Genomic DNA, 22,640 nt, shown 5'->3' on the forward strand with positions numbered 1-22,640 from the left:
CAATACGGTCTTTAATCTGATAATACATCGTTTTAATGCTATAACTTCTTCAGTTGTTTTGGGATTCAACAGGTATTTACAAATTATTTATTTCAATTATATATGGACCAACTTCTAAGCAATCAATTACTTTTGGGTTTTGAACATCTCTGAAAGAATCTTCCTGAACACAAGAAATATCTGTTAGTCAAGTAGCAAGGTTTTTTTAACATCTGATGAATCATGAAGATTTGAAGCACTCAACTCAAAAGAAACAAACGAGATTAGGAGACATTTAGTCTATGTGAAATATAATTCAATCTTTATACCCTTATCTTCTGCTGGGCCATGAGTCATGGACACTTATTATAAAATGCACATCAGCTATTTTGAAGTAACACAGCCCCAGGCAAGTAGCATTCAACCAGGAAACCTGGCTTTTCTGAGAAGCTACAGACTCTGGCTGTGGCCTGGAAAGTTAGCAAACTTCCATGTTTACACAACATGTGCCTCTGAGGATTTCACATCCTTCACCAGCATGCACTTGTCAATTTTCACAGCATCTCCGAGAACAGATAGTGGGAAAGACTATTATTCTCATAGGAGAGCTGCGGGCAAGAGTCAAACAGGAGATGTGTCTGCCAGTAGTCACAGCGAAATTGATAGGGTGCTTCTGCCATGCATGCAGCAGGTGCTCAATAAACACCATGTAATGGAGCTGAATTGGAGCCTGAGCTGTCACAGCTCTGCCTCACCTTCCTCCCTCTGTTCCTCCCATCTATCCTCCCTCCCTTCCCTTCCATTCCCTTCACTTCCTTCCTCCCTTCTTTCCTTCCCTCCCCCTTCCTTTTTGTTATTTCACATATCATAGTTAATTTTATTTGTTCCAGGGCTCATATTGCAAGCATTAAACCAAGCATGACCTTTGACTCTTTGAGCCCAGATTCACATGTTTAAAAAGATAAAAGCAAACAGTGATCTATGTCCACAGATGAAAACTAAAATCTCATGGTTAATCACATGGCCATTTAAAAATTTCTACAGCCTGGAATTCAGAAGTCACAGCTCTTTAGGTCCTCCTGTACTTTTCTGGAGTTACATAACCTTAATCATCTTTCAGCCTCTGGTTGATACTCCTTTACCTGGAAAGCAGACCTTGAGCAATTCTGAAATAAATAAAAGATCATTCCAACAGTGCAAATGACCTCAGAAAAGTAAACTACTTTAGATCCAAACCAAAGACCAGATATTGAATGATCTCCCATTGAATTGGACCGTGATTCCATTCTCTTTGTGAATGGCTGAGACAGGACTGAGCCAGCTTTATATCTCCTACCTGATGATAAACCTTCCTAGAAATCATAAGTGCTTCTACATAAATATTTTCTTCCTTGAGAAAAACACCTGCTGTTATAAAATTTCTTGTCTTTAAGAAAAAACACACAAAGTGATTACATTTACAAGAAAGAAATCGGCAAAAGTTAGTATCTTCAAAAAACATACTCAGTAGATCACTACATTTAGATAAGGGATATATCTGAGGCAGAAAAATGTTCTTAAATGTTAGAGTGTTTAAGGTTCTGGGTGTTTCTTATAAATTCCAGGGTGTCAGACACTCTGGGGTGGTTTGGGAATTACTGGAAATACATCTACTATGGAGTGGAGCAGAGGAATGTTCATGAGTGAGTAGTGAGGACATGATGGGATCAACGGTTGGTCCATGGACACTCCCATTGCTGAAGAAGGGTTCTCTCTCCACCATAATGGAGGGCTAAGTACAAAGAAGCACGGTTGCACCATTTTATTGTATGGTTTTTTTTGGGGGGTAGTAATTAGGTTTACTTATTATTTAATGGAGGCACTGGAGATTGAACCCAGGACCTCGTGCATGGTAGGCATGCACTCTACCACTGAGCTATACCCTCCTCCTGCACCATTTTAGTTTTGAATTGCTGGAAACTTTCCTGCCTTCTCCTTGGCCCCTTTCCTCAGAAGCTGTTTGGTAGGCATGCAGTGTTAACTCCTGCTTCTCCACTGACTTTCCACAAGCCAACATGCAGCCTTGCAGCGCTAGCCTGGGACCCAGCTGGATTTCCCCTAGATCTGCAGGAGAACAGTGCCTCTGGAGGGATTCAGAAGGACCTGCTTTATCTTCTCATGCATTTTAACAGCACTGATTCTGGATCATTGCTTTTCCATTTATTCAACTATTTAACGATTGCTTTGGGAACATTTAGATGTAATAATTGGAATTTCAAATTCTGTTGGCTATCTGGCTAGTTAAGTTGGCCTACTCTTCCTTTTTCTCTCTTTTTTCTTTCAATCAATACATAGTTGGCTGTCTTACAGTGGAGCAGAGTCACATACGTACGTTTAACTTCCTCTATCAGATATCTGAGGTAAGGAATGATGTTTCTGTACGCTGCCTGCCAGCCATTTTCCTCTTGGGTTAGACTGACTTTGAAGGAAGGGCAAAGTGTTATTTGAATTACAAAGCCAGCTAAGAATACTCCTTTCTTCAGTCCAAACTGCTCAAGGAAACTTTAATTTTAATCTTGCTAACTAAGTATATTTGTGGTGAATGAATCATCGTTGATCGATGCAAGTTTTTATCAATATTACAACCTTTTCACTGGTAAACCTTATCAATACTAAAAGGCTGTCCTGTAAGTTTTTTGTGAAGATATTACATGAGAAGGCAACACTGACCCTTCCTAGCTCCCGTATCCTTACCCCTCTGGGACACAGGAGAGATTAGTTTCAGATACTTCCTTTGAAAGTGAACAATTTTCATGGGGTGGGGTTCCTTTCCCAGCTTTTTAGAAATACAATACCAGAAAGTTCAGGTTCTCTGTAGATATTCACTGCTTGTGATAAATTATTCTGGTTACACAAGCAAATTGGAATTTAAATGTCTGATCTGTTTGGTTTTCTACCCTTAAGGAAGAAGCTGACAATCTTTCTACAGTTTGGAGGTAGTTTGCGGGTCTCTGCTGATTCACTCTCTCATGAAGAAAGTGGGTGCAGAGGACAGGAATATCCCTCTGTGGCAACATTAGGCTGCTTTTCCTTCTTTACAAGTTTCTCTACATGAGACAGACTTACCATATCATCCAATAATTCCACTCCAGGGCATATATACAGAGAGAACTCTAATTTGAAAAGATATATGCACCCCAATGTTCACACAGCAGCACTATTTACAATAGCCAAGACATGGAAGCAACATAAATGTCCATCAATAGATGACTGAATAAAGAAGATGTGGTCTATGTATACAATGGAAAACTACCCAGCCATAAAAAAGAATAAAATAATGCCATTTGCAGCAACATGGATGGACCTGGATAATGTCATTCTAAGTGAAATAAGCCAGGAAGAGAAAGAAAAATAACATATGATCTCATTCATATGTGGAATCTAAAAAAAAAAGACAAATGAACTTATTTACAAAACAGAAACAGACTCAGAGATATAGAAAACAAACTTATGGTTACCAGGGGCAAAAGGGGTGGGAAGGGATCAATTGGGAGTTCAAGATTTGCAGATACTAACTACTATATACAAAATAGATATACAATGAGTTTATACTGTATGGCACAGGGAGTTATAGTCAGTATCTTGCAGTAACCTATAATGAAAAAGAATATGAAAAGGAATATATGTATGTACATGTATGACTGAAGCATGATGCTGTACACCAGAAACAGACACAACATTGTAAACTGATTATACTTCAATAATAAAAAAAATGCAAAAGTTTCTCTGCATGATGCAAATATTAGTGATTGGTTACATGGCAAACTTCCATTGGCTAGTACCTTCCTGACATCTGGCACAGAGCAAGAGTTGAGAAGCGGGGAGAGGGGAGGAATGGGGGTACAATGTCACTGGGAAATGACATAGAGGCTGAAGTGGGCCTCATAGGGTTTCAAAAAACTGTTTCCATTTCTGATTCTTGCCTAAGACCAATTCCCTATTGCTAGTAAATCTTTCACTCTTCCACTTTTTTAGTGAATCATTGCCTGCCCTTCTATCATTGTCATCACCATTAAAAGACCCAGTTACGGCAAGGTATTTTCCCCAGGACCTGTCTGGTAGCATCCTCTGAGAAAGCAAATCAGTAGCTTCCCCTCTCCTCCATCGCTTATTTTCTGGCACGGCATAACCATGGAGCAAGGCAGAGGATTTCACACTTGGATTTCAAAGAATGAGGCTCACTTTGGTCTTCTGAGTAACTTATCCAAATGAGTAAGGTTCCCATCAGGGCTTCCAACTTGGAAGACTACACCTTTAGAGCAAGACCCTTGTACTCAAAAACAGTTCTGGAACTGAGGAAAATAAACTGTGACCGATGCCTTTGAATACCTTGCCTCTGAGGATGGATTTGATTCTTTCAACAGCCAAATGTCACCCAGAGCCAACTCTGGAGAAGAAGATATGTGGTCCTGTGGGATGATCTTCTTTGGTTAAAAAAGTGGTGGGACTATAAAGCCATTAGTCTAAGTTGTGTGTGCTTGTGGCTTGTACGTTGGCTCTGAAGTCAGTTCCCAAGGATAGCCCCACAACTGTTTAGAGAATTGATGATGCGATGAGTGCAAGATGAGGAGTGTCTTAAGGGGTCTGTTCCGAAACTATACACACAGGAGACCAACGTGATGTAGTATTTGTTTGAATTCGTTATTTTACTGCCATACGTATTCTATTGTAGTTTGATGTCTTCCTCTAAGCGATGGAGTATCATTTATTTTTTAAAAATAAATTTTATCTATTTATTATTATATTATTTTATTTTTTGGCAGGGTGAGGTAATTAGGCTTTATCATTTATCTTTACAGGAGTACTGGGGATTGAACGCAGGACCTTGTGCATGCTAAGCATGTGCTCTGCCACTTGAGCTATACCCTCCCCCACCTCATTCATTTATTTATCTGCTCGTTTCACAAGAATTTACTCATCCACGTAGGGTTAAAGTTAAGAGAAGGGCCCTGAGCCAAACTGGTGGGTCCAAAGACAACCAGGACGCCTGGGACAAGGCTATCCAGCCTTTCTGATGCTCTGTATCCCCATCTGAGGATACAGTATTAGTGTTGTTGGGGGATCAGTGAGCCTGCCTGATGCCCACAGGAAGTACTTCACAGATGTCAGTCATCACCAAAGCTTCACTGGCCACCCATTCTGTATCGCTCACTGTGCTGCTGAAATTCTTGATTTGGGATTCAAGTGAATTAACATAGTAATTAATAACTGAAAGAAATTTCAATTAAAAATAACAATGAAATAAACAACATTACCTTCATATGACTACTTACTTAAAATTGCACAGATATAAAACTCTCTAAACATATTTGCAGATTTATCTAGGTAATTGTACTGGTGACCAACACATGACGTATTTAGGACAACAGTAGCTGGATGATAGTGATTTTTAAATTCATACATGCTAATGGCCCTGAAAAGTCCTTATTAAAAGCAACTGATTTTTTTTTTAATGGAGGTACTGGGGATTGAACTCAGGACCTCATGCATGCTAGGCATGCACTGTAACACTGAGCTCTACCCACCCCCAAAGCAACTGATGTTTTACTCTGAAAGCTTTTAGCATTTGAACTATAAAAAGCACATTACCTTCAAATAACAATATTTGAAGTATGAGCTGTATAGGAAATATTCTGCATAAAACTCCATGACTGTTCTTTAGGAAATGTCGCACGCTTACAAAGATGAAACAGTTTTGGATCAAATAATAAGTAAGATGGTGCTCTAATAAGACCTCTTCCAGGGATTCTGCTAGCTGAACTCCCACGGCCAGAACCCACATCTGACTCGTAGAAATGTGGAGTTCAGTAGGACAACACTCTGGAATCTTTCCTTTCTCGTCACAAAGGACTGCTGTTGAGTCATTCCTTCCATTTGTATGTGCTTATGCCTTCATTGTATATACTCCGTGCATATAAACAGTGCGCCTGAATTTCTCATATGGTGGGCAGTATTAGAAGTACCCTTCTGCTTAAGAGGATGTTGAAGAGTAAGAAAGCCTTCCCATAAGGCTTTCCGAACAATAGTTTTAGTTTAAGATGGATCCCACCAAAGGTATGATTTCCCAGTTATTTTCGCAGTTGCAATTATAGTTTCTGGGGCTTAAATGCTTAATTAGGAGCCTTTGGAAAGTCTCATGTCAAGCTAAAAATATTTCTAATGTACACTCTCTGCTTACTCAAAGCTGCGTGGAGATGTAATTTACAAAGGAAACTTGTTTCCTTAATTGTTGTGTCAGTCAGCACAAGTGAGGGGAGCAGGCGCAGAATAATTTGTTTATATTTAGCCGTGAAATGTCACAACCTTCATGCAATTTAGGGAAAGGTTAGGTATGCCATTTCTATAGAACTGACTGCTCTACAGTTGGCTTTATTTTTTTTTAAAGCCCGGACTTCACAGGATTTTTATGTAGGACTTCTGTCATTGCAATTTTGCTTCACTTGCAAGCAAAGACTTGAGTAAGGTTTATTAGTTGATGTCCATGTTTGTATCACAGTGAATCATCACAGAAAGTTAGATTAATAGAAAATATAGACCAGCAATGTAGAGTTTGAATCATAGAGGTTTATTTTATCTGGATTCTACTGTTTGTATACTGTCTTTGGTTTTTGACGAGTATGTTTCATTTTGGAATAGATTTAGAGATGAATAAACCCAAGAGAAGTGCACATTTTCAGGACGACTCATCCATTCACCAAGTGTGACGAGGGAAAGGGGAAAAACAAAGCAAAATGAGCAAACAAGAAGGAACAATGCCTTGAGCCTCTACCAGGACTCTCTGGCTTTCAAAGAAGCTTCACACCTATGGCTGCAACCTTTCCAGACAGAGTGTACAAGATGTGTTCTCACGAGAGGAGCTCACCCCCTGCAACGTGTCAGGGTCCACCTCATGTTCAGGCTTGAGAGTTACGTGGATACAGGCTGCAATCCCACTTCTGCCCCCTCCATCCTTGTGTCCTTGGGTAAACAACACATTGTCTCTGAGTGTCAGGTTCCTCCTCTGAAGATGGGGATGATGATGACTGTTTACAGGTTGTCTGGACACACAGATGGTACCCACTCAATGAGTCACAAGTGTCAATTCTTCTCATCAAGGCTGCTCTCTAGCCCTCCAGGCAGAGTGAATACCTTCCAGCTATTGTAGAAAGACAAGGCCAAAGGAGAAAAAACACTGGAGACTTTTCACTGAACTCAGGAAGAGAGAAAGGTGTTTCACTCTCTGGAAATCACCTCAACAGATCAACATCTCATGTCATGCTCAATTCCACACTGCAGTAACTTCCAAGTGTTATTTCTTTAAGGTGACCCTCCCCCATCAGAAAACTTTTTGGCCTGATCACTAATGAACCCCTGCTTTATGATATATGGGGATTTCCAGGGTATGGAATCTTATGATAGTTCTCATTTGTTCTATTCTTGAGTTAGTTTTGATTAAAATTATTTTTGTACTCAAAAAACTAAAAATAGAACTACCCTATGATCCAGTAATTCCACTGCTAGGTATATATATTTTAAAAAAAAACCCAAAACACTAATTCAAAAAGATACATGCACCCCAGTGTTCACTGCAGCATTATTTACAATTGCCATGATACAGAAGCAACCTAAATGTCCATTGACGGGTGACTGGAAAAAGAAGATGTTTATATATATATATAAACCTGTATATATTTTATATACACACACACACACTAGAACATTACTCAGCGATAAAAAGAATGCAATCTTGCCATTTGCAGCAACATGGATGGACTTGGAGGAGGCTAGATTCAAGTTGGATTTTCTCAGTAATCCTACGCTAAGCATTGCAATGGATTACTCAGAAAGTGATGGAGAAACTCTCTGTAGTTATCTGAGGGCAGGGTTGATTTCTCAACAGTCTGGGTGCTTGTAAGGACCAGGGACAAAAGTAACATGTAGCCTTCGATTTTGTGTGGTGTGACTGTATGGAACAGTGTGCTTGCCACATGGCATGTGTATCCTATCAGGGTTGCTGCAGACAGAGGCTCCAAGGAGCCCTCTGACCCACGGTCTCCAGAGATGTACATGTTGTTGCAATGTGTTTCTGGCAAATAGAAGCAAAATGTTTGTTCTACAAAATCAATGCAGGAGTTTCCTCTTCTGGTGCAGAAGAAGAGGGTCCTAATGGAACCTTTTGCAAATAGCTATAAATTCTGATCAAAACACCAAAAAAACAGCTACCTGAAGGCTCTGAAGAGTAAACAAATGTAGGAATATTTTGAGGGGAGTGAAAACTTGGAGGAAGAAACTAGCAGGGGTTGAGTTTCAGATCTTTGCAGCTTTACCCCGAGGGCAGCTGGGGGCCACCTACGGAAGGAGCCGCAGGGCCGAAGTTTGTGTGTAAATTCTGCCCAAGGCGCTTCCTGGCCCCCCAAAGCTCACATGTGAGACCCGCTCACAGCAGTCTGGACAGTGGTCTGGGCCGCCAGCTGACTCAGGGGCGATGGTGCGGTGTGTGCCCAACCAAGATGACCGTCTGCTAACACGAACCCTCAACACCCTTTACAGGAACCCAGTCTCCCCCACACAATGCTCACACTGTCCAAGAGATGATCCAGAATTATTTGCCAAAAGGCAAGGAAAACACCGCAAATTTCCAAGGGGAAAACAGCCGACACATGCCATCTCTGAGACGACCTTGATGTTGGAACTAGCAGACAAGGATTTTAAAGCAGTTATTACGAAATGCCTCAGGGGACAAAACAAGCTGTGCCCACAAAGAAGACAATGATATAAAATTTCAGTAGAGAAAATTAAAAAATGAAAGCAATATATTACAACAATTTCTAAATATGTGGAGAAGGTACCTGGAGGAAAGGGTGTCTTTTTTTTTTTTTTTTTTTACTATACAAAGATACTGTATATATATTCCTGGAAAAGACCTGAAGTCTATTGCCCTCAGAAGGCCATAAAATAGTTAAAGCTAACCCAGGAAAAATGGCTTTTCAGCACTTGGAATCAGCCTCATACAAAAAGTGAGCTAAAACATCATTTTAGCTCATCATGCTAGGTGAGAATTAAAACATGCAGAATTTCCCCTCAGTTCCATATCCTAACAGACTTCCAGGAAATACAACATATAACAACATTTATAAAGAGAATATCAGCTAAATAAAGTGGTATGAAGCTAATTCCTCACAGATGTTTGGCTTGTAACTATCCTTTTTTAAAATGTTGGTGTTTCCTTTAGGTTGTAGAAGGCAAAATACGTATGGATTATAATTCATGAAAAGTACAAGGGAGATAATTTGTGAGCAATCTTATTGTAAGTTATGTTATGAAGCTATGATTTATATATTTAGTCACAAAGATGGTAGGGAATATTTGTGAATGATTACTGAGTTTATTTAATGATCTCCATTTACAAAGTACTATTTGTTTATTTCTTCAGGGGATACAGAGGTCTTTTTTTTTAATTTATTGCAGTATAGTTGATTTATAGTGTTAGTTTCAGGTATACAGCAAAGTGATTGAGTCATACATATATATACATGAATATATTTCCTTTCAGATTCTCTTCCATTATATGTTATTACAAGAAATTGATTATAGTTCCCTATTCTATACAGTAGGTCCTTGTTGTTTTATCTATTTTGTATATATTAATGTGTGTCTGTTAATCCCCAATCCCTAATTTATCCCTCACCATCCTTTCCCCGTTGGTAACCATAGTCTGTTTTCTATATCTGTGAGTACAGAGGTCTATTTTGTAAACTAATCTGATGGTAACCTTCCAGCATACTATATAAGAAGTAAAGGAATTCATTCAACAACGTGCATAGGAAAAGAGCTACCGAGGTGTTAGATGGGGATACCCTACTACAGAATCGGTATTTGAAGAAATGGCACAGGAGCTGTCAGAGGACTTGCTGTCCGTGACACACATTCTTAGTTTTGACTCAGCCACATTAATTCCATCTGCAATGTATTCTCCAAATATTACAGGTAGCAAGGCACTTATGTGATAACTTCTCACATTTATTTTGTTTGGATTAGTAACATGGATGTCTTAGACTGGCAAAAGGAAATTGTACTGTAAAGGAAACCCAGTAATATACACCGAGAGGCAAGCTCTTTATTTCTGCCTTTTATATGTGGTGTTTTTTGGTGGCTCAATGGATGTAAACTCATCTTTTTAATATAACCATTCCCATGCATTTTTCCTCCAATGAGGTTGAAGGTTCTTCAATATTCACAACTATGCTACATGTTTCTCTGACACTGCACATAGCACCCAGCTCCAGGGTTAAATACAGATGCTCAGAATTAAGAAACACTTCTCTGGGATCAGATCTGGACAGGTAACTTGAACTGTCCAAACAATAGTTTTCCATCTTTTAAATGGGAATAATAAGAGTATCTACCTCATAAAGTTGTTGTGTGTTTTGTATAAGACAGAACAAGTAAAGTCCACATATTAGGACCTGAACTATAGTAACTACTAAGATAGTAGTTATTATGCTTGTAATATTATTGTACTGGTAAAAAATTCATTGAATGAATGAATCATGGCATGATTTTATTAACTTCAAAATTTTATCTCATATTGACCTCCAAGAAGTGATAAATGTTTCACTTGAAAGTTTACAGAAAAAGTGAACTAAAACAATGTAGCAATGCTGGGTAAGAAGTAAAATACACACATTTTCCACTCAGTTCTATGTTCTAACAGCCTTCCAGGAAACTAGAATATACAACAGCATTTATCAAGAGAATGCCTCCTGTGTATTTATACAGTAGAATACTACTCAGCCTTAAAAAAGAATAAAATAATGCCATTTACAGCAACATGGATGGACCTGGAGACTGTCATTCTAAGTGAAGCAAAACAGAAAGAGAAAGAAAAATACCACATATCACTTATACATGGAATCTAAAAAAAGGACACAAATGAACTTATTTACAAAACAGAAACAGACTCAGAGACATAGAAAACTAACTTATGGTTACTATGGGGGAAAAGGGGGTGGAAAGGGATAAATTGGGAGTTCAGGATTTGCAGATCCTAACTACTATATATAAAATAGATAAACAATAAGTTTCTACTGTACAGCACAGTGAACTATATTCAAAACCTTGTAGTAAACCTATAATGAAAAAGAATCTGAAAAGGAATATATGTATGTGCATGTATGACTGAAGCATGATGCTGTACACCAGAAACTGACACAACATTGTCAAGTGTCTATACTTCAATAAAAACGAATGCCTGCTATGAATTTTATGACCAGACGAATTTCCCATTTATCGGCACCTACAAACTTTAACACATTATCCAAAGACCGACGGTAGACAAAAATAGTGGGAGGGGAGTAAATAAGAGCATCTCTGGAGAGCCACGATCCCCTGGGAGGAGAAACAAGCCCCAGCAAGAGGATGCGGGTCACACCACAGCCAGACTGACTTACCACGAATACAGCATATACGCATATGTACTTGCATGTACAGATATATACGTAGAAATGTATATCTATGTATAGCTCTCTCTCTATATATATATAGATTATGCTGAGCATGCATGAGGTACTTGGTTCAATTCCTAATGCCTCCATTTGAAAAAGAAAAAAAAAAAGAAACCAAAATAATATATGTGTATTTATGTGTTGGGCTACATTAAATGCACAAATACTTTAAAAAATTTTAAGCTGATAGCAGGATCGCTGCAAAAAATCACATTAAAGATAAATAAGCTTATATTTAGGTAGATAGGCACTCCAGAGAGCTGAAGTAAACGCCTTTTCTTCCCCCAATTAGAAGCATGACTCATTTCTTTCTATTCGTTATTTCTTCTAATGTTCTTGTAGCTTCTGGGGTGGAAGATTGCGAAAGACACACTGACTTTCACTATTTCTAATCCACACCAAAAAAAAAAAAAAAAAAGACTGGTGTTTCTAAATTTAGCTCATGATCATTAGCTGTTTTTTTCCCCATACCTGCCTGGTAGCCTGATGAGGCTAATCAGGGGGTCTAATGACTAATCTCAGGAAGAATGATGGGTAACTAAAGTATTCCTCATGTCATGTGTGAGTCTGTGTCTCTCTGGGTGGTTAGAGCGGATTAAACTGACATGGCTACCTTGCAGGCTGTAGTTTTGCTCTTAAAACAAAGTTCACTGGGCAGTTACAGGACAACATCGCCCAGTGGTCCTCCAAGACGCCGAGGCTTGAAGAGGGATGTTCTGGGGATCAAACAAGAGAAGGGCTGTAAAGCTGCTTTGGAAACATTAAACTATCTCTACGCCGGCAGGGGATCATAATAACAGAATTGTGCTAGAAATCCATGGGGTGACCGTCTCCGTATCCAAACGTTACTAAATATAGTATAAAGATGAGAGAGAAGGAGGGAGGGAAACGGAGACAGAGAGAGACACCTGGCAGGGAGGGGAGAGGGAGCGCTGAGATGTGGGCTTGCTCCCTTGTATACAGGCATCGAGCTGTCCGCTGACCCTCCTGCCTCCCTCACATGCCAGGCGCTGCTGTTGGCCACCCCCAGCTCAGTTCTTCTGAGGTCATTTTCCCCTTGACCATGAGACCGCAAAGCCCAGGCTCAATCCCAGGACAGAAAAATTTTATTTTTATCAAAGTCCAGTGAGTTTACAATGTTGTGTCTATTTCTGGTGTACAGCATCACGCTTCAGTCATACATATACATACATATTCTAGGACAGAAATACTGACTTCACCCTGATAAGTAAATGTGTAAATTGAAAGGCAGGATAATTTTATGCCTCTTAACTCAGGCAACAGAAAATAACAACAGTTGTCAAGTAGAAGAGGATGAACACTGATGAGAAAACACTGATGATCTTTTAAGATCACACAGCAAATGTCAAGATTAATAAATATTTTGAGACAAGAAAGAAAACTAACAATTACCTAATTTTGTTACCACTTTTGTTCACTTTTCAAACATCAAATTTTTCCTCTTCGTTATTTCATAGACTACCCTCTAAATTCCTTAGAGATCAAGAGTTGATAAATTTGAAGATGATTTTGGTTGCTCTATTACTTCTAGTTTAACTGAATTCATTTATTTTTTACTGGAGGCACTGGGGATTGAAGCCAGGACTTCACGTATGCTAAGTGGGCACTCTACAGCTGAGCTGTACTCTCCACCCTTTCAATTACTTCTAAAATCATAGGCAGGGAGCTTGCAATTAGTTTATGATTCATAATCTTCAAACATAATTATTTAGAACAGGGAACTAACTTTCTGAAACAATGTGGGAACCAAACCTCCAATGTTTAATTTTTGTCTCCCTGGAATACAGGGACACTTTTTTAAACAAGAGTTACAGAAAAGAAGGTTCATAATGGTACTTATTAATAAAAGTAATTTGGAAAAATGAAAATGAATCTAAGAAAAACACACGGAAGTACCCCACAATATTGGGTACCTTGAAGGAAGCGTCATCACAGACCAATGTGATAGATAAAGTAGATCAAACTCATTGATCTCAGGTTGGCCAGGCTTCACCAGATGTAATGTTCTTAGATGTACTGTTCTCACCATCCACAATCTATCCATGTATGTTGGGTTTACAAAGTTAATTAGGTTTTTTTTTCTCCCTTCCTGTGGTGTCTATTTTTGAGACCTTGAGCCAGCAGGTGGCTTGGCCCCCAGAGTGCTTCCTCCATGGTATAGGAGAAGCAGGGCATTCAGGAGCCAGAGAAGCAACTCACTCAGCAGAGGCTCGGGTTGGGGCTGGAGTGAACTCCATACTTGCCAACAGCACTTGGGGTTCCCTTCTGCAGGTGTCACTGCCTCACAGGTTGCTATGGTGTCCAGGTACAAATGCTGAGAAAACCACGGGCAAAGTAAGAGTGTCACTGGGGGAACATTTCAGAAATGTGACATACTCTTACATGCAAAATTGTAGGAGAGTCCCACAGGTACTTGTATTGATGGATTCTGGCATTATTAAGGTCTTGTTCACTTTTTTTAAATATCTTTTTTTAAACCTTTTTTTTTTGGAAGGGGTAGGTAATTAGTCTTATTTATTTCTTACTTTTTAATAGAGGTACTGGGTTGATCCCAGGACCTTACTCATGCTAGGCGCTCACTCTACCATGGAGCTATACCCTGCTCCCCGCCTCTTGTTTATTTTTATTGTTACTTATTATAAATACACATGTACTGTATGCATAGCAACAATATGATATGTAACTACCATGATGTATTAAAGTGTTATAAATATTCTTTTATAAATAAAGCACAACATAATGCTCTATCTGCTCTTCATTTGAACGTGAATACGTTTATTTTCAATTCAGCATGTGAAAAGTACTATCCACAGGTCCAAACTGATAAGTAAGTAACGTGGGGCAGGCAGAATAATGGACCTTGAAGAGGTCCATGTCCTAATGGACCTCTGAATATGTCATCTTACACGGCAAAGAAACTTTGGAGATATGATGAAGGATCGTGAGATGGGGAGATTATTCTGAAGTATTGGAGAGGGTCTAATGAGATCATGGGGGTCCTTATAAGAAGGAGGAGGCGGGGCAGAGTTGGAGGAGGAGGAGTAATAGTGGAACCAGGGGTCTGAGTGACATGGGGTCACGAGCCAAGGGATGCAGGTGGCCCAGGATCTGGAAAAGGGGAAGAAGTGGATTCTCCTTCAGGGCCTCCAGAAATCAGCTCTGCCAACACCTTGATTTTAGCCTCCACCCATTTTGGACTTCTGACCCCTAGGACTGTAAAATAATAAGTTTGTGGTTTTTCAAACCACTAAGTTTGTGGTCATTTGTTACAGCAGCAAGAGGAAATTAGTGGATAGAGTTATAAATGGATTTGCTCTCCCATTCGCCACTAAATGCTAGAGGCACAGTAAAAAAACGGAAGATAAAACTTAATTAAAGAAAAAAAAAAAAAGAAATAGGAGCACCTGCAAGTTCTCAGATGCACAGCAGAAGATGCATGCTTTATGGAAGATCTGTGAACATCTCTCCTTGGTGATTTACTATACTTCATGATTTAAACCCTTGGTCACCAGGATACAGATGATCTTTATGAACTGAGCACAGCAGACACCACACCAGAAAAGGCGATTAGAAGAAGTCCTAAGAAAAACATGGCACGGGACTCTATGACTTTATTAGCAGTAAAACCCTCAGTATTTTTTACGAGTATCCTTTGTGGCTAGTGGAGAGTTTGCAAACATGCAGTCATCTGAACCACCAGGCATCTGAGCAGGAGCTGTTCAAGTGCCTGGACTGAGTGTGTGTCCCCTCAAACTTATGTGTGGAAGCCCTGATCCCCAGTGTGATGGCACTTGGATGTGGGGCTCTGGGAGGTGATTAGGTTTCAATAAGGTCAGGAGGGTGGGGCCCCCAGGATAGGATTAGTGTCCTTATCAGAAGAGGAAGACACTCCGAGGAGGAGGGAGGGTATATAGCTCAGTGGTAGAGTGTGTGCTTAGCATGCACGAGGTCCTGGGTTCAATCACCAGTAACTTTCTCGATTAAAAAAATACACAAACCTAATTACCTCCCCGCCAAAAAAATAAAAACAAAATAAACAAACAAAAAGACACCCCAGAGCTCTCTCTCCCACGTGAGGTGAGGCCACAATGAGAAGGCGCAGTCTGCAAGCTAGGAAGACTCACCAGGGCCTGACTCAGCCGGCACCTTGATCTCAGACTTCCAGCCTCCAGAACTGGGAGAAATAAGCCCTCAGTCTATGGTCCCTTATTATAGCATCCAGAGCTGATGAGGACACGGGGCAATAACAGGGATTCATCTGAGGACTCTTCAAATGGGCACTGAAAGGTGCGGAAGATGTGTCCTTAGGCAGTCACTTCAGGACCTGAATCATCGCTCCAAACAGGTCAGGAGAAGAGTGTATGCAGGAGACAGATTTTCCCAGACCCCTCGAGGGAGATGAAGGTGGCATGGAGCTTGCTCTATGCCTGGTCCTTAGGGATGAAACTGGCCAGGAAATTAACAGCCTTCCTGTGAGTGGCAGCGCAAAGGCGGAAGGGCTACAGCAGGGCAGCTCGGAGGTGTGATGAGAGCTTCACCGTGGAGACTGAGTACCTTGGTCCTGGTTTATTAGGCAATAAGAAGTATTATTGCAAGAGGCTTGGAGAGAAAAACTAGAAACCACCCCAGAGGCTTGTGTGAGGGCAGTTTTAGCAGCAAACACTAAGGCTCTTCAGTGAGAGGGTACGAGGGTCCCAGCCCCCAAGAAACATGATAAAAGAGGCATAAGTCAGGTGGGAAAGGACTGTTGTTGTTGTTGTTGTTGTTATTTTACTACAAGTAGAAGCAAAGGAGATGGAGGGGTGATGGGAGAGAAATGCCAGAAATCACCCGCTGCCTGGAGAGGTGGAGAAAACTGTCATCTATTTTCAGAAAAATCCCTTGAGACTTCATGAGTGGAGACTCTGCAATAAACACCATTCAGAAGGAGAGATAAACGGTGGTGGCATTTCAGCTGTGATGGAATATTTAGCTCCAAATGTCTTCCACGAGGATGGGACATAATACATGAAACTCAGGGGAAGGCAATTTGGGAGCAAGACACGTGAATCTGTCTCATTTATATGCCTGCTGCAGCTGAGCTCAAGGAGAAAGATCATGTGTGTGAGCGTCCAAATGTTAGAAGAGAATTAGAACCCAGGACTGATCTCTGCTATTCCTTCTTGGAGAACCTGTAATTAAAGAGGGTTGGATGGGGCCTGGATGGTACATGGAACAGAAATTTCAGTCACGAGCGCCTTTTGGGGACAGATTTTGAGTGGGTTCGCACACTCATGTTATGTAACTGCGAAATATTTTCACCGCCATTTACAAAATACAGTCGCAAGCCTGCCTGATCGCTGCACGTGTCCCACTCAGTTACTGGAAGCGCGTCCATCTCTGCATCTCAGCATCCCCTCCATCAGTCCTGGAAGCCACTGGTCACTTTCCTTTCTCTGTCCTTCTAGTCCTGTCACAACATACATATTCATTATCTGTCACCCTCTCTCCCCCGGAAGGCTGGCTGCAAGTCCAGTGACATCGTTTGACGCAGCCTCTCCACATCTATAAATGTGCTCACGACAGAGTCCAGCAATCACACGATGAACACACCAGACACTCCTTGAAAAGTGATCATCCTTACTCTAGTTCTGCAGAATCCTAAATTCATAAATACTACCCGGCACAGCTCTGGGGCTTGGCTGTGCTCAGAGGCAGACCCTCACGACAGGGGACGTGACACATTTCAGTGACTTCTCCAGGGCTGCCTATGTCTTTTGTGTGAGTCTGTCTTTGATTTGCTGCCAGGAAGAGCAAAAGAATGCCATTTTCTCTCATTACACCACCACCCCCCAAGGCTTAGTCTGTCTTTCTGTTTGTAGAGCATTTTATCCTCTCTACTATAGGAAAATGAAATGCTCAAATACACTACTTACTAAAGAACACACTTACTTTTGGGAATGCATGCATAAGTTCACCACCTACTTAAAGATTTTTTTGTGTGTGTTATTCTCTTTTTTTGGGAGGGAGAGAGGTAATTAGGTTTATTTTTTTAGCGGCGGTACTGGGGATTGAACCCAGGATCTGTGTGTGCTGAGCACGCACTCTACCACTGAGCTGTACCCTCTTCCCCTCAAACCCCCACCTAATAAATCTGCTAACAAAAAGAAAAATAAGGACCTGCTGGTGACTTGTAATGGGTTAGTTGTTAGTTCATGGGCTTCTCAATATTCCACACCCCCGCCCTCCATCACCCCCACCCCCGCCCTGCCCACTTACCCTCCTCAGCATCTAAGAACACACACTTGGCCATTCTGACTCTTGGGGTTTGAATCTCAGCTCTAATTCTCACCAGCTGGTGGCCAGCCCAAGTGACTTAATCTCCCTATGCCTCAATTTCATCATCTCTTCAGTTAATGGTATTAGTATTTTGGCCCTCAAATGGGAACCACAAGGTCCTCTATTTGGTTAACCCAAATTCCCATGCACTATGATAAGGGGGAGCTGACAGGTGTCCCCACAAAAAATAGAAAGGGAGATGCGATTACTGTGTAAGCCCAATGGGTCTACACTGGTGTAGGGGGGGTCCAAGCCCAAGATAAGAAGAGTGGGGAGGGTCAGTTGGGGGGCAGTGCCTGCCTGGAGGAGCCTCTGTACAGGGGTCAGGAAGTCACTGGGCGGAGGAAGGGATGGACGCAGAGAGGACGGGAGAGGGAGCACGGAAGCGGCCCAAGAGCAGAAGCTGAGTGTGGGGCTCTCCCCTCATGTCAGCGGGCTGCCCAGGACATGGAAATCAGGTGCTCTGGCCACAGGCAGACAGGGAGCTCAGGTCCCTTCCGAGAAGCTCCAGGGATGTGGGGCCACAGCTGAGCTGGTGAAACTTGAGAAGCGAGGAGTTACTCCACTGAGTGAAGCACACCAAACAAGCATGATGGCTCATTCCAGTGTATTAATCACAGAGGCTCTGGACTGGGAGGTGGGGGAGGAGGGAGCATAGTCCTTTCTGGAGCCAGGGACTGTCAACAGGGCCCCCTGCAGTTTTACTGAGCATCTAGATGGGCCTCACTTGGGCTGCTTTGGAACATTAGATCATTCTTACTTTTATATTTTTATTTTTTAAATTGAAGTATAGTCAGTTACAATGTGTCAATTTCTGGTACACAGCACAATGTCCCAATCATGCATATACATAAATATATTCATTTCCAGATCATTCTTACTTTTAAATACTCGTGGAAGAAACACCAAACAGCTTTGATTTTAGTAGTGATTTTATTAAAATAAAAAAAAACTTCAAGTTATGAAGAAATAGGAATCCCAGTTATGTGATGTCATGATTTCCTTTTAGATTCTTGGTATTTTTGTTAAGAAATTTCCTTTTTATAAAGCAGTTTTATTGCCAGGTGAATATTAATTCCCTATATCTATTGCCCACAGTACTGACTTTTCTCTTTCAGAGCATGTGTCACATCTAACAAAGTATACACATGCATTCAACTGAAATATTACTGTGAAACAGGAAACTGGACAAGTCAATTAATTCCATTATTAAAAATTCCAAAGTATCTGAAAAATAACTGTTAACACATAAGGGTCCAGAGACTCACCAACATGGTGTAGTATTTATACTTCTGCAAAGTACAAGTCAAAATGACACAACCATTATAACTAATGCATGTATTTTAGTTACATATTATTGGCAATGTTTATGTACATTTAAAATTCGCTGATCTTAGCTTTCACAAAACCAATCATCGAAACAGTCACAGATGCACTATGAACATAACTAAAATGTATAAAATCCAGAAAAATACCCTTCCTAGCTGTTTTCTTGTAATAGGCTCACTTTGTGTAATAAACTGAATCTTAAAATCATAAAAATCTTTTAACAGTACCCACAATAATGCAGTCTGTATTAATTGGTGCCCATAAAGTTTACTGAACTATGATTTTAGTAAACAGAGAAAGCATGTTAATTTTTTTGTAGTCTTTTTTTGGGGGGTAATTATGTTTGTTCATTTGTTTATTTTAATGGAGGCACTGGGGATTGAACTCAGGACCTCGTGCATGCTAAGCATGTGCTCTACCACTGAGCTGTATACTCTTTCTCTGCAAGTTAAGTTTTTAAAACCACGTTGAAAATAACATGAGTTTTCAATGGATTTTTTTTATTAATCAGCATTTCTTCACACTCAGTACAAGTTTAAGTAAGTATGTCTGAATGCTTATTCACAAATTTTTCTACCTTGTGATGTAAAATGGCTAATTCTATTGTTTGTAAGTTAAGCTACTTCAAATAGACATAGATTTTTTTTTAAAAAGTTAATGGATGAATATAAAAATGTAAAATATGCCACAGTTTAATACACCCTACTGATTTATTGAAGGCACTCTGATTGATTTATCTGTATCATTTAATGGGATCTTGGGCACCTTGGGGCTCTCTTTCCTCATTATAAAGCCAGGAGGTTGCCAGTGGAGCATTCCAGGTCTTGTCCAGCTTTACTTCTGGTTCTCTGATCGTGGTACTTTCTTAATCTTGTGCTCAAATTTTATGCATTTTAACGTATTTTCCCTACTTTTATACTGTATTTTTAGCCACCTTTGTCTTTGTGCTGGAGCAACACGTTTGTTTCATACTTTTTAGAATCTACTTTCGGGCGATGTATACTCAGGTAAACACTTGAATTTGCGGGGTTTTAGGTACTTAAAATGACATGCTATGGTCATTTTTTCCCATAGGAATTGACTCATTGTTAAACTAGGATAAATGGTGCCTTCTCCCCACTATTTCTCAATTAGGTATATAGTAGCAAGTGGCAAGATACATTTTCACCGTTTCTATTACTGTGGATGATATTAGTAATAATAACCACACTAATGACAGCATTTGAGATTTAAAGATGCTCTCTTGGTTGCAGAAGTAGGCGAATCTTCATGTCTTCCTCTATTTTCACTCTGAAAAATTCCTACTCAGCACCTGCAGTAAACGCATCCCAGCAGCCCCTGCACAACACCTCACACCTTTCTGTATCTCTCAGGTCAGTGAAATGCTTGAATTAACTCTCATCTTCCACACGCAAGGCAGGTTTGAGGACTGTTTCCCCCTGACCCCTGCTGGATGCACTGCAGGAAGTCTTTCTCATCTTGAGAAACTCCTGCAAAGAGATTACTCAGTCTGTTGCTCTGATTCTCCTGAGAAATGGCAATGGAAGGTAACAGAAAGACAAGGAAATTTGTCCCTGGGAAGACCAGACACATTCCAAGGGCAGCCACGTGTCTGGATCATAAAAAGGGCTCATCTTCCACTGGGGTTTCCCTCGTGGGCAATTCTGAGCTGTTTGGAGACCACGTTCATGGGGAATCTGTTAACAATAATCTATATGCCTAACATGGATCTCGTAAAACTGGAACATACCAGTTATGTCTCTTGTCTCCTATGTTACCTCTTGCTTTGAGATCTTTCACTCCTTATGATCAGTTTGCAAAATTACTCCCTTAGAGTGTACGGAGGCCGTTCTTTCAGTTTACAGACCTCTTGCAGTCTCCCTGTTCTTATAAAATTAGCTTAATTTTACTATTCCCCTCAATTGCCAAGTGGAGTTGTTGACTTCTAAAGGGAGTAGTAGAATTGAGATAATTCTGACATCTCTTTCCTTTTCCCTCTAAGCATCCTGAAGACGATACTCCGTGCTCACACACAACCCTCCCCTCCATGTGTCAGAGCGTGGCTTTGGCCATCACAGCTCTTCCGCTGTCAGGAAAGGTCACCAGTTTCCTGTTAGTCACCCCGTTCAGACTGCGTTCTCAGGTTCCCCATGTTTACTTGCAACAATACAATTCTTGCCTACAGTTTTCTTCCTGACACTTTCTCCCTCTGTGACTTCCTCGACACGCCAAAGTATTCACTCCATTTTTCTGCCATCACCTTTCTGGGGGTTCCTGCTCTGTAAGTGGGGGTGCTCTTTAAGGGTCTGTCCTTAGTCCTCTCTTCTTGGGCACTTTCTCCTTTGGCAATTAATTCCTAGGCTTCAATTATCCTGTGTGTGTCAATGACCTGCCTACTGAAAATCTCTCTCATGCATTCTGGCATTGAATGTCCTGCCAGCACCTTCAACTTAATATATCCTGAGTTGAACTCAACATCCCCCCTGTCAAGCCAGCTCTTCCTTCTGGGATGCCTGGCTCTGCTAATGTCATCACCTGTCACTGGGAGGTTCAAAATGCGTTGTATCATTTTCATCTAAGTGCCTCCCACACTGGTCTCCTCCTTCCTGTGGTGGTTCAACTGTCAGCCGCGTTGTATTCAACACTGGACACTTACTGATCCATTTTAGTTATTCATCCTCCTGAAGCTCAGCTCTGATCAGGCCATTTCTCTGCTCTGAAGTCCTCTGTGGGTCCCCATTGCCTATAGAATCAAGTCCAAGTTCCCGATCCCAATTTTCAAGGTCCTGATTGGTCTGGAGCCAAACTACTTTCTGACTTCATTTCTCACCACTTCCCTTTAATCAAACTGAACTGCTCACAACGACACCCGTTTCCTGAGTATTCTACCCTCACTGCCTTTGCTGGTACCCACAAAGCCACATGTCCTGCATGTTGGTAATGACCTGCCTCTGTGTTTACCCGTCCACGTCCTGCCCTCACCTCTCTGTAGAATTTTACATCTCTCTCAGGGTGCCTATAAAAACTTGTTTGTAACCTTTTATTATATTTTCTCATTTTGCTGTGTTTCGGGGATAAAAAGTGAGCAATTCATAGTTCCCATGTGCCAGGTATGTGTTGCATTCAGGGGATGTAAAGTTCCCCTGTATATGTCGTATGTCACCTCCCTGACTCTAAGTCCTTGAGAATAAAAATGATGATTCTTTTCTGCGTCTTCCAAAACACCAAGCACTGGAACCCCACTCATACGTACATCATTTAAAATGGATGATCAAAAACTGAATCCCAAACTTCCTGACCATGGTCCACCCTTCCACCCCCTTCCCCCACACTCCTCTGCTTGATATTCGCTCTTTGTTTTCCTAATTCAACTTGACAAGATTTTTTTGTGAAAATCCGCGCTAAAGTATGAATATCACATCAGATTATTTCCAAAACTCTAAACAAGGGTTCTTTTCTACCAAGTTATTT

General features: G+C 40.8%; 1 protein-coding gene and 1 non-coding gene across 2 annotated transcripts in view; both read right to left on the bottom strand.

Moving 5' to 3' along the window:
* The window catches only part of KCNQ5 (potassium voltage-gated channel subfamily Q member 5), a 434,723-nt gene that overhangs the window by 238,775 nt on the left and 173,308 nt on the right, over positions 1–22,640 (bottom strand). The window lies entirely within an intron of this gene.
* On the bottom strand, positions 1,833–1,904 carry TRNAG-ACC. Its single transcript has one exon. It is a non-coding gene; the product is annotated as a tRNA-Gly (tRNA).

Source organism: Camelus ferus, chromosome 8 (assembly GCF_009834535.1).
Source record: "Camelus ferus isolate YT-003-E chromosome 8, BCGSAC_Cfer_1.0, whole genome shotgun sequence".
NCBI classification, from domain to species: domain Eukaryota; kingdom Metazoa; phylum Chordata; class Mammalia; order Artiodactyla; family Camelidae; genus Camelus; species Camelus ferus.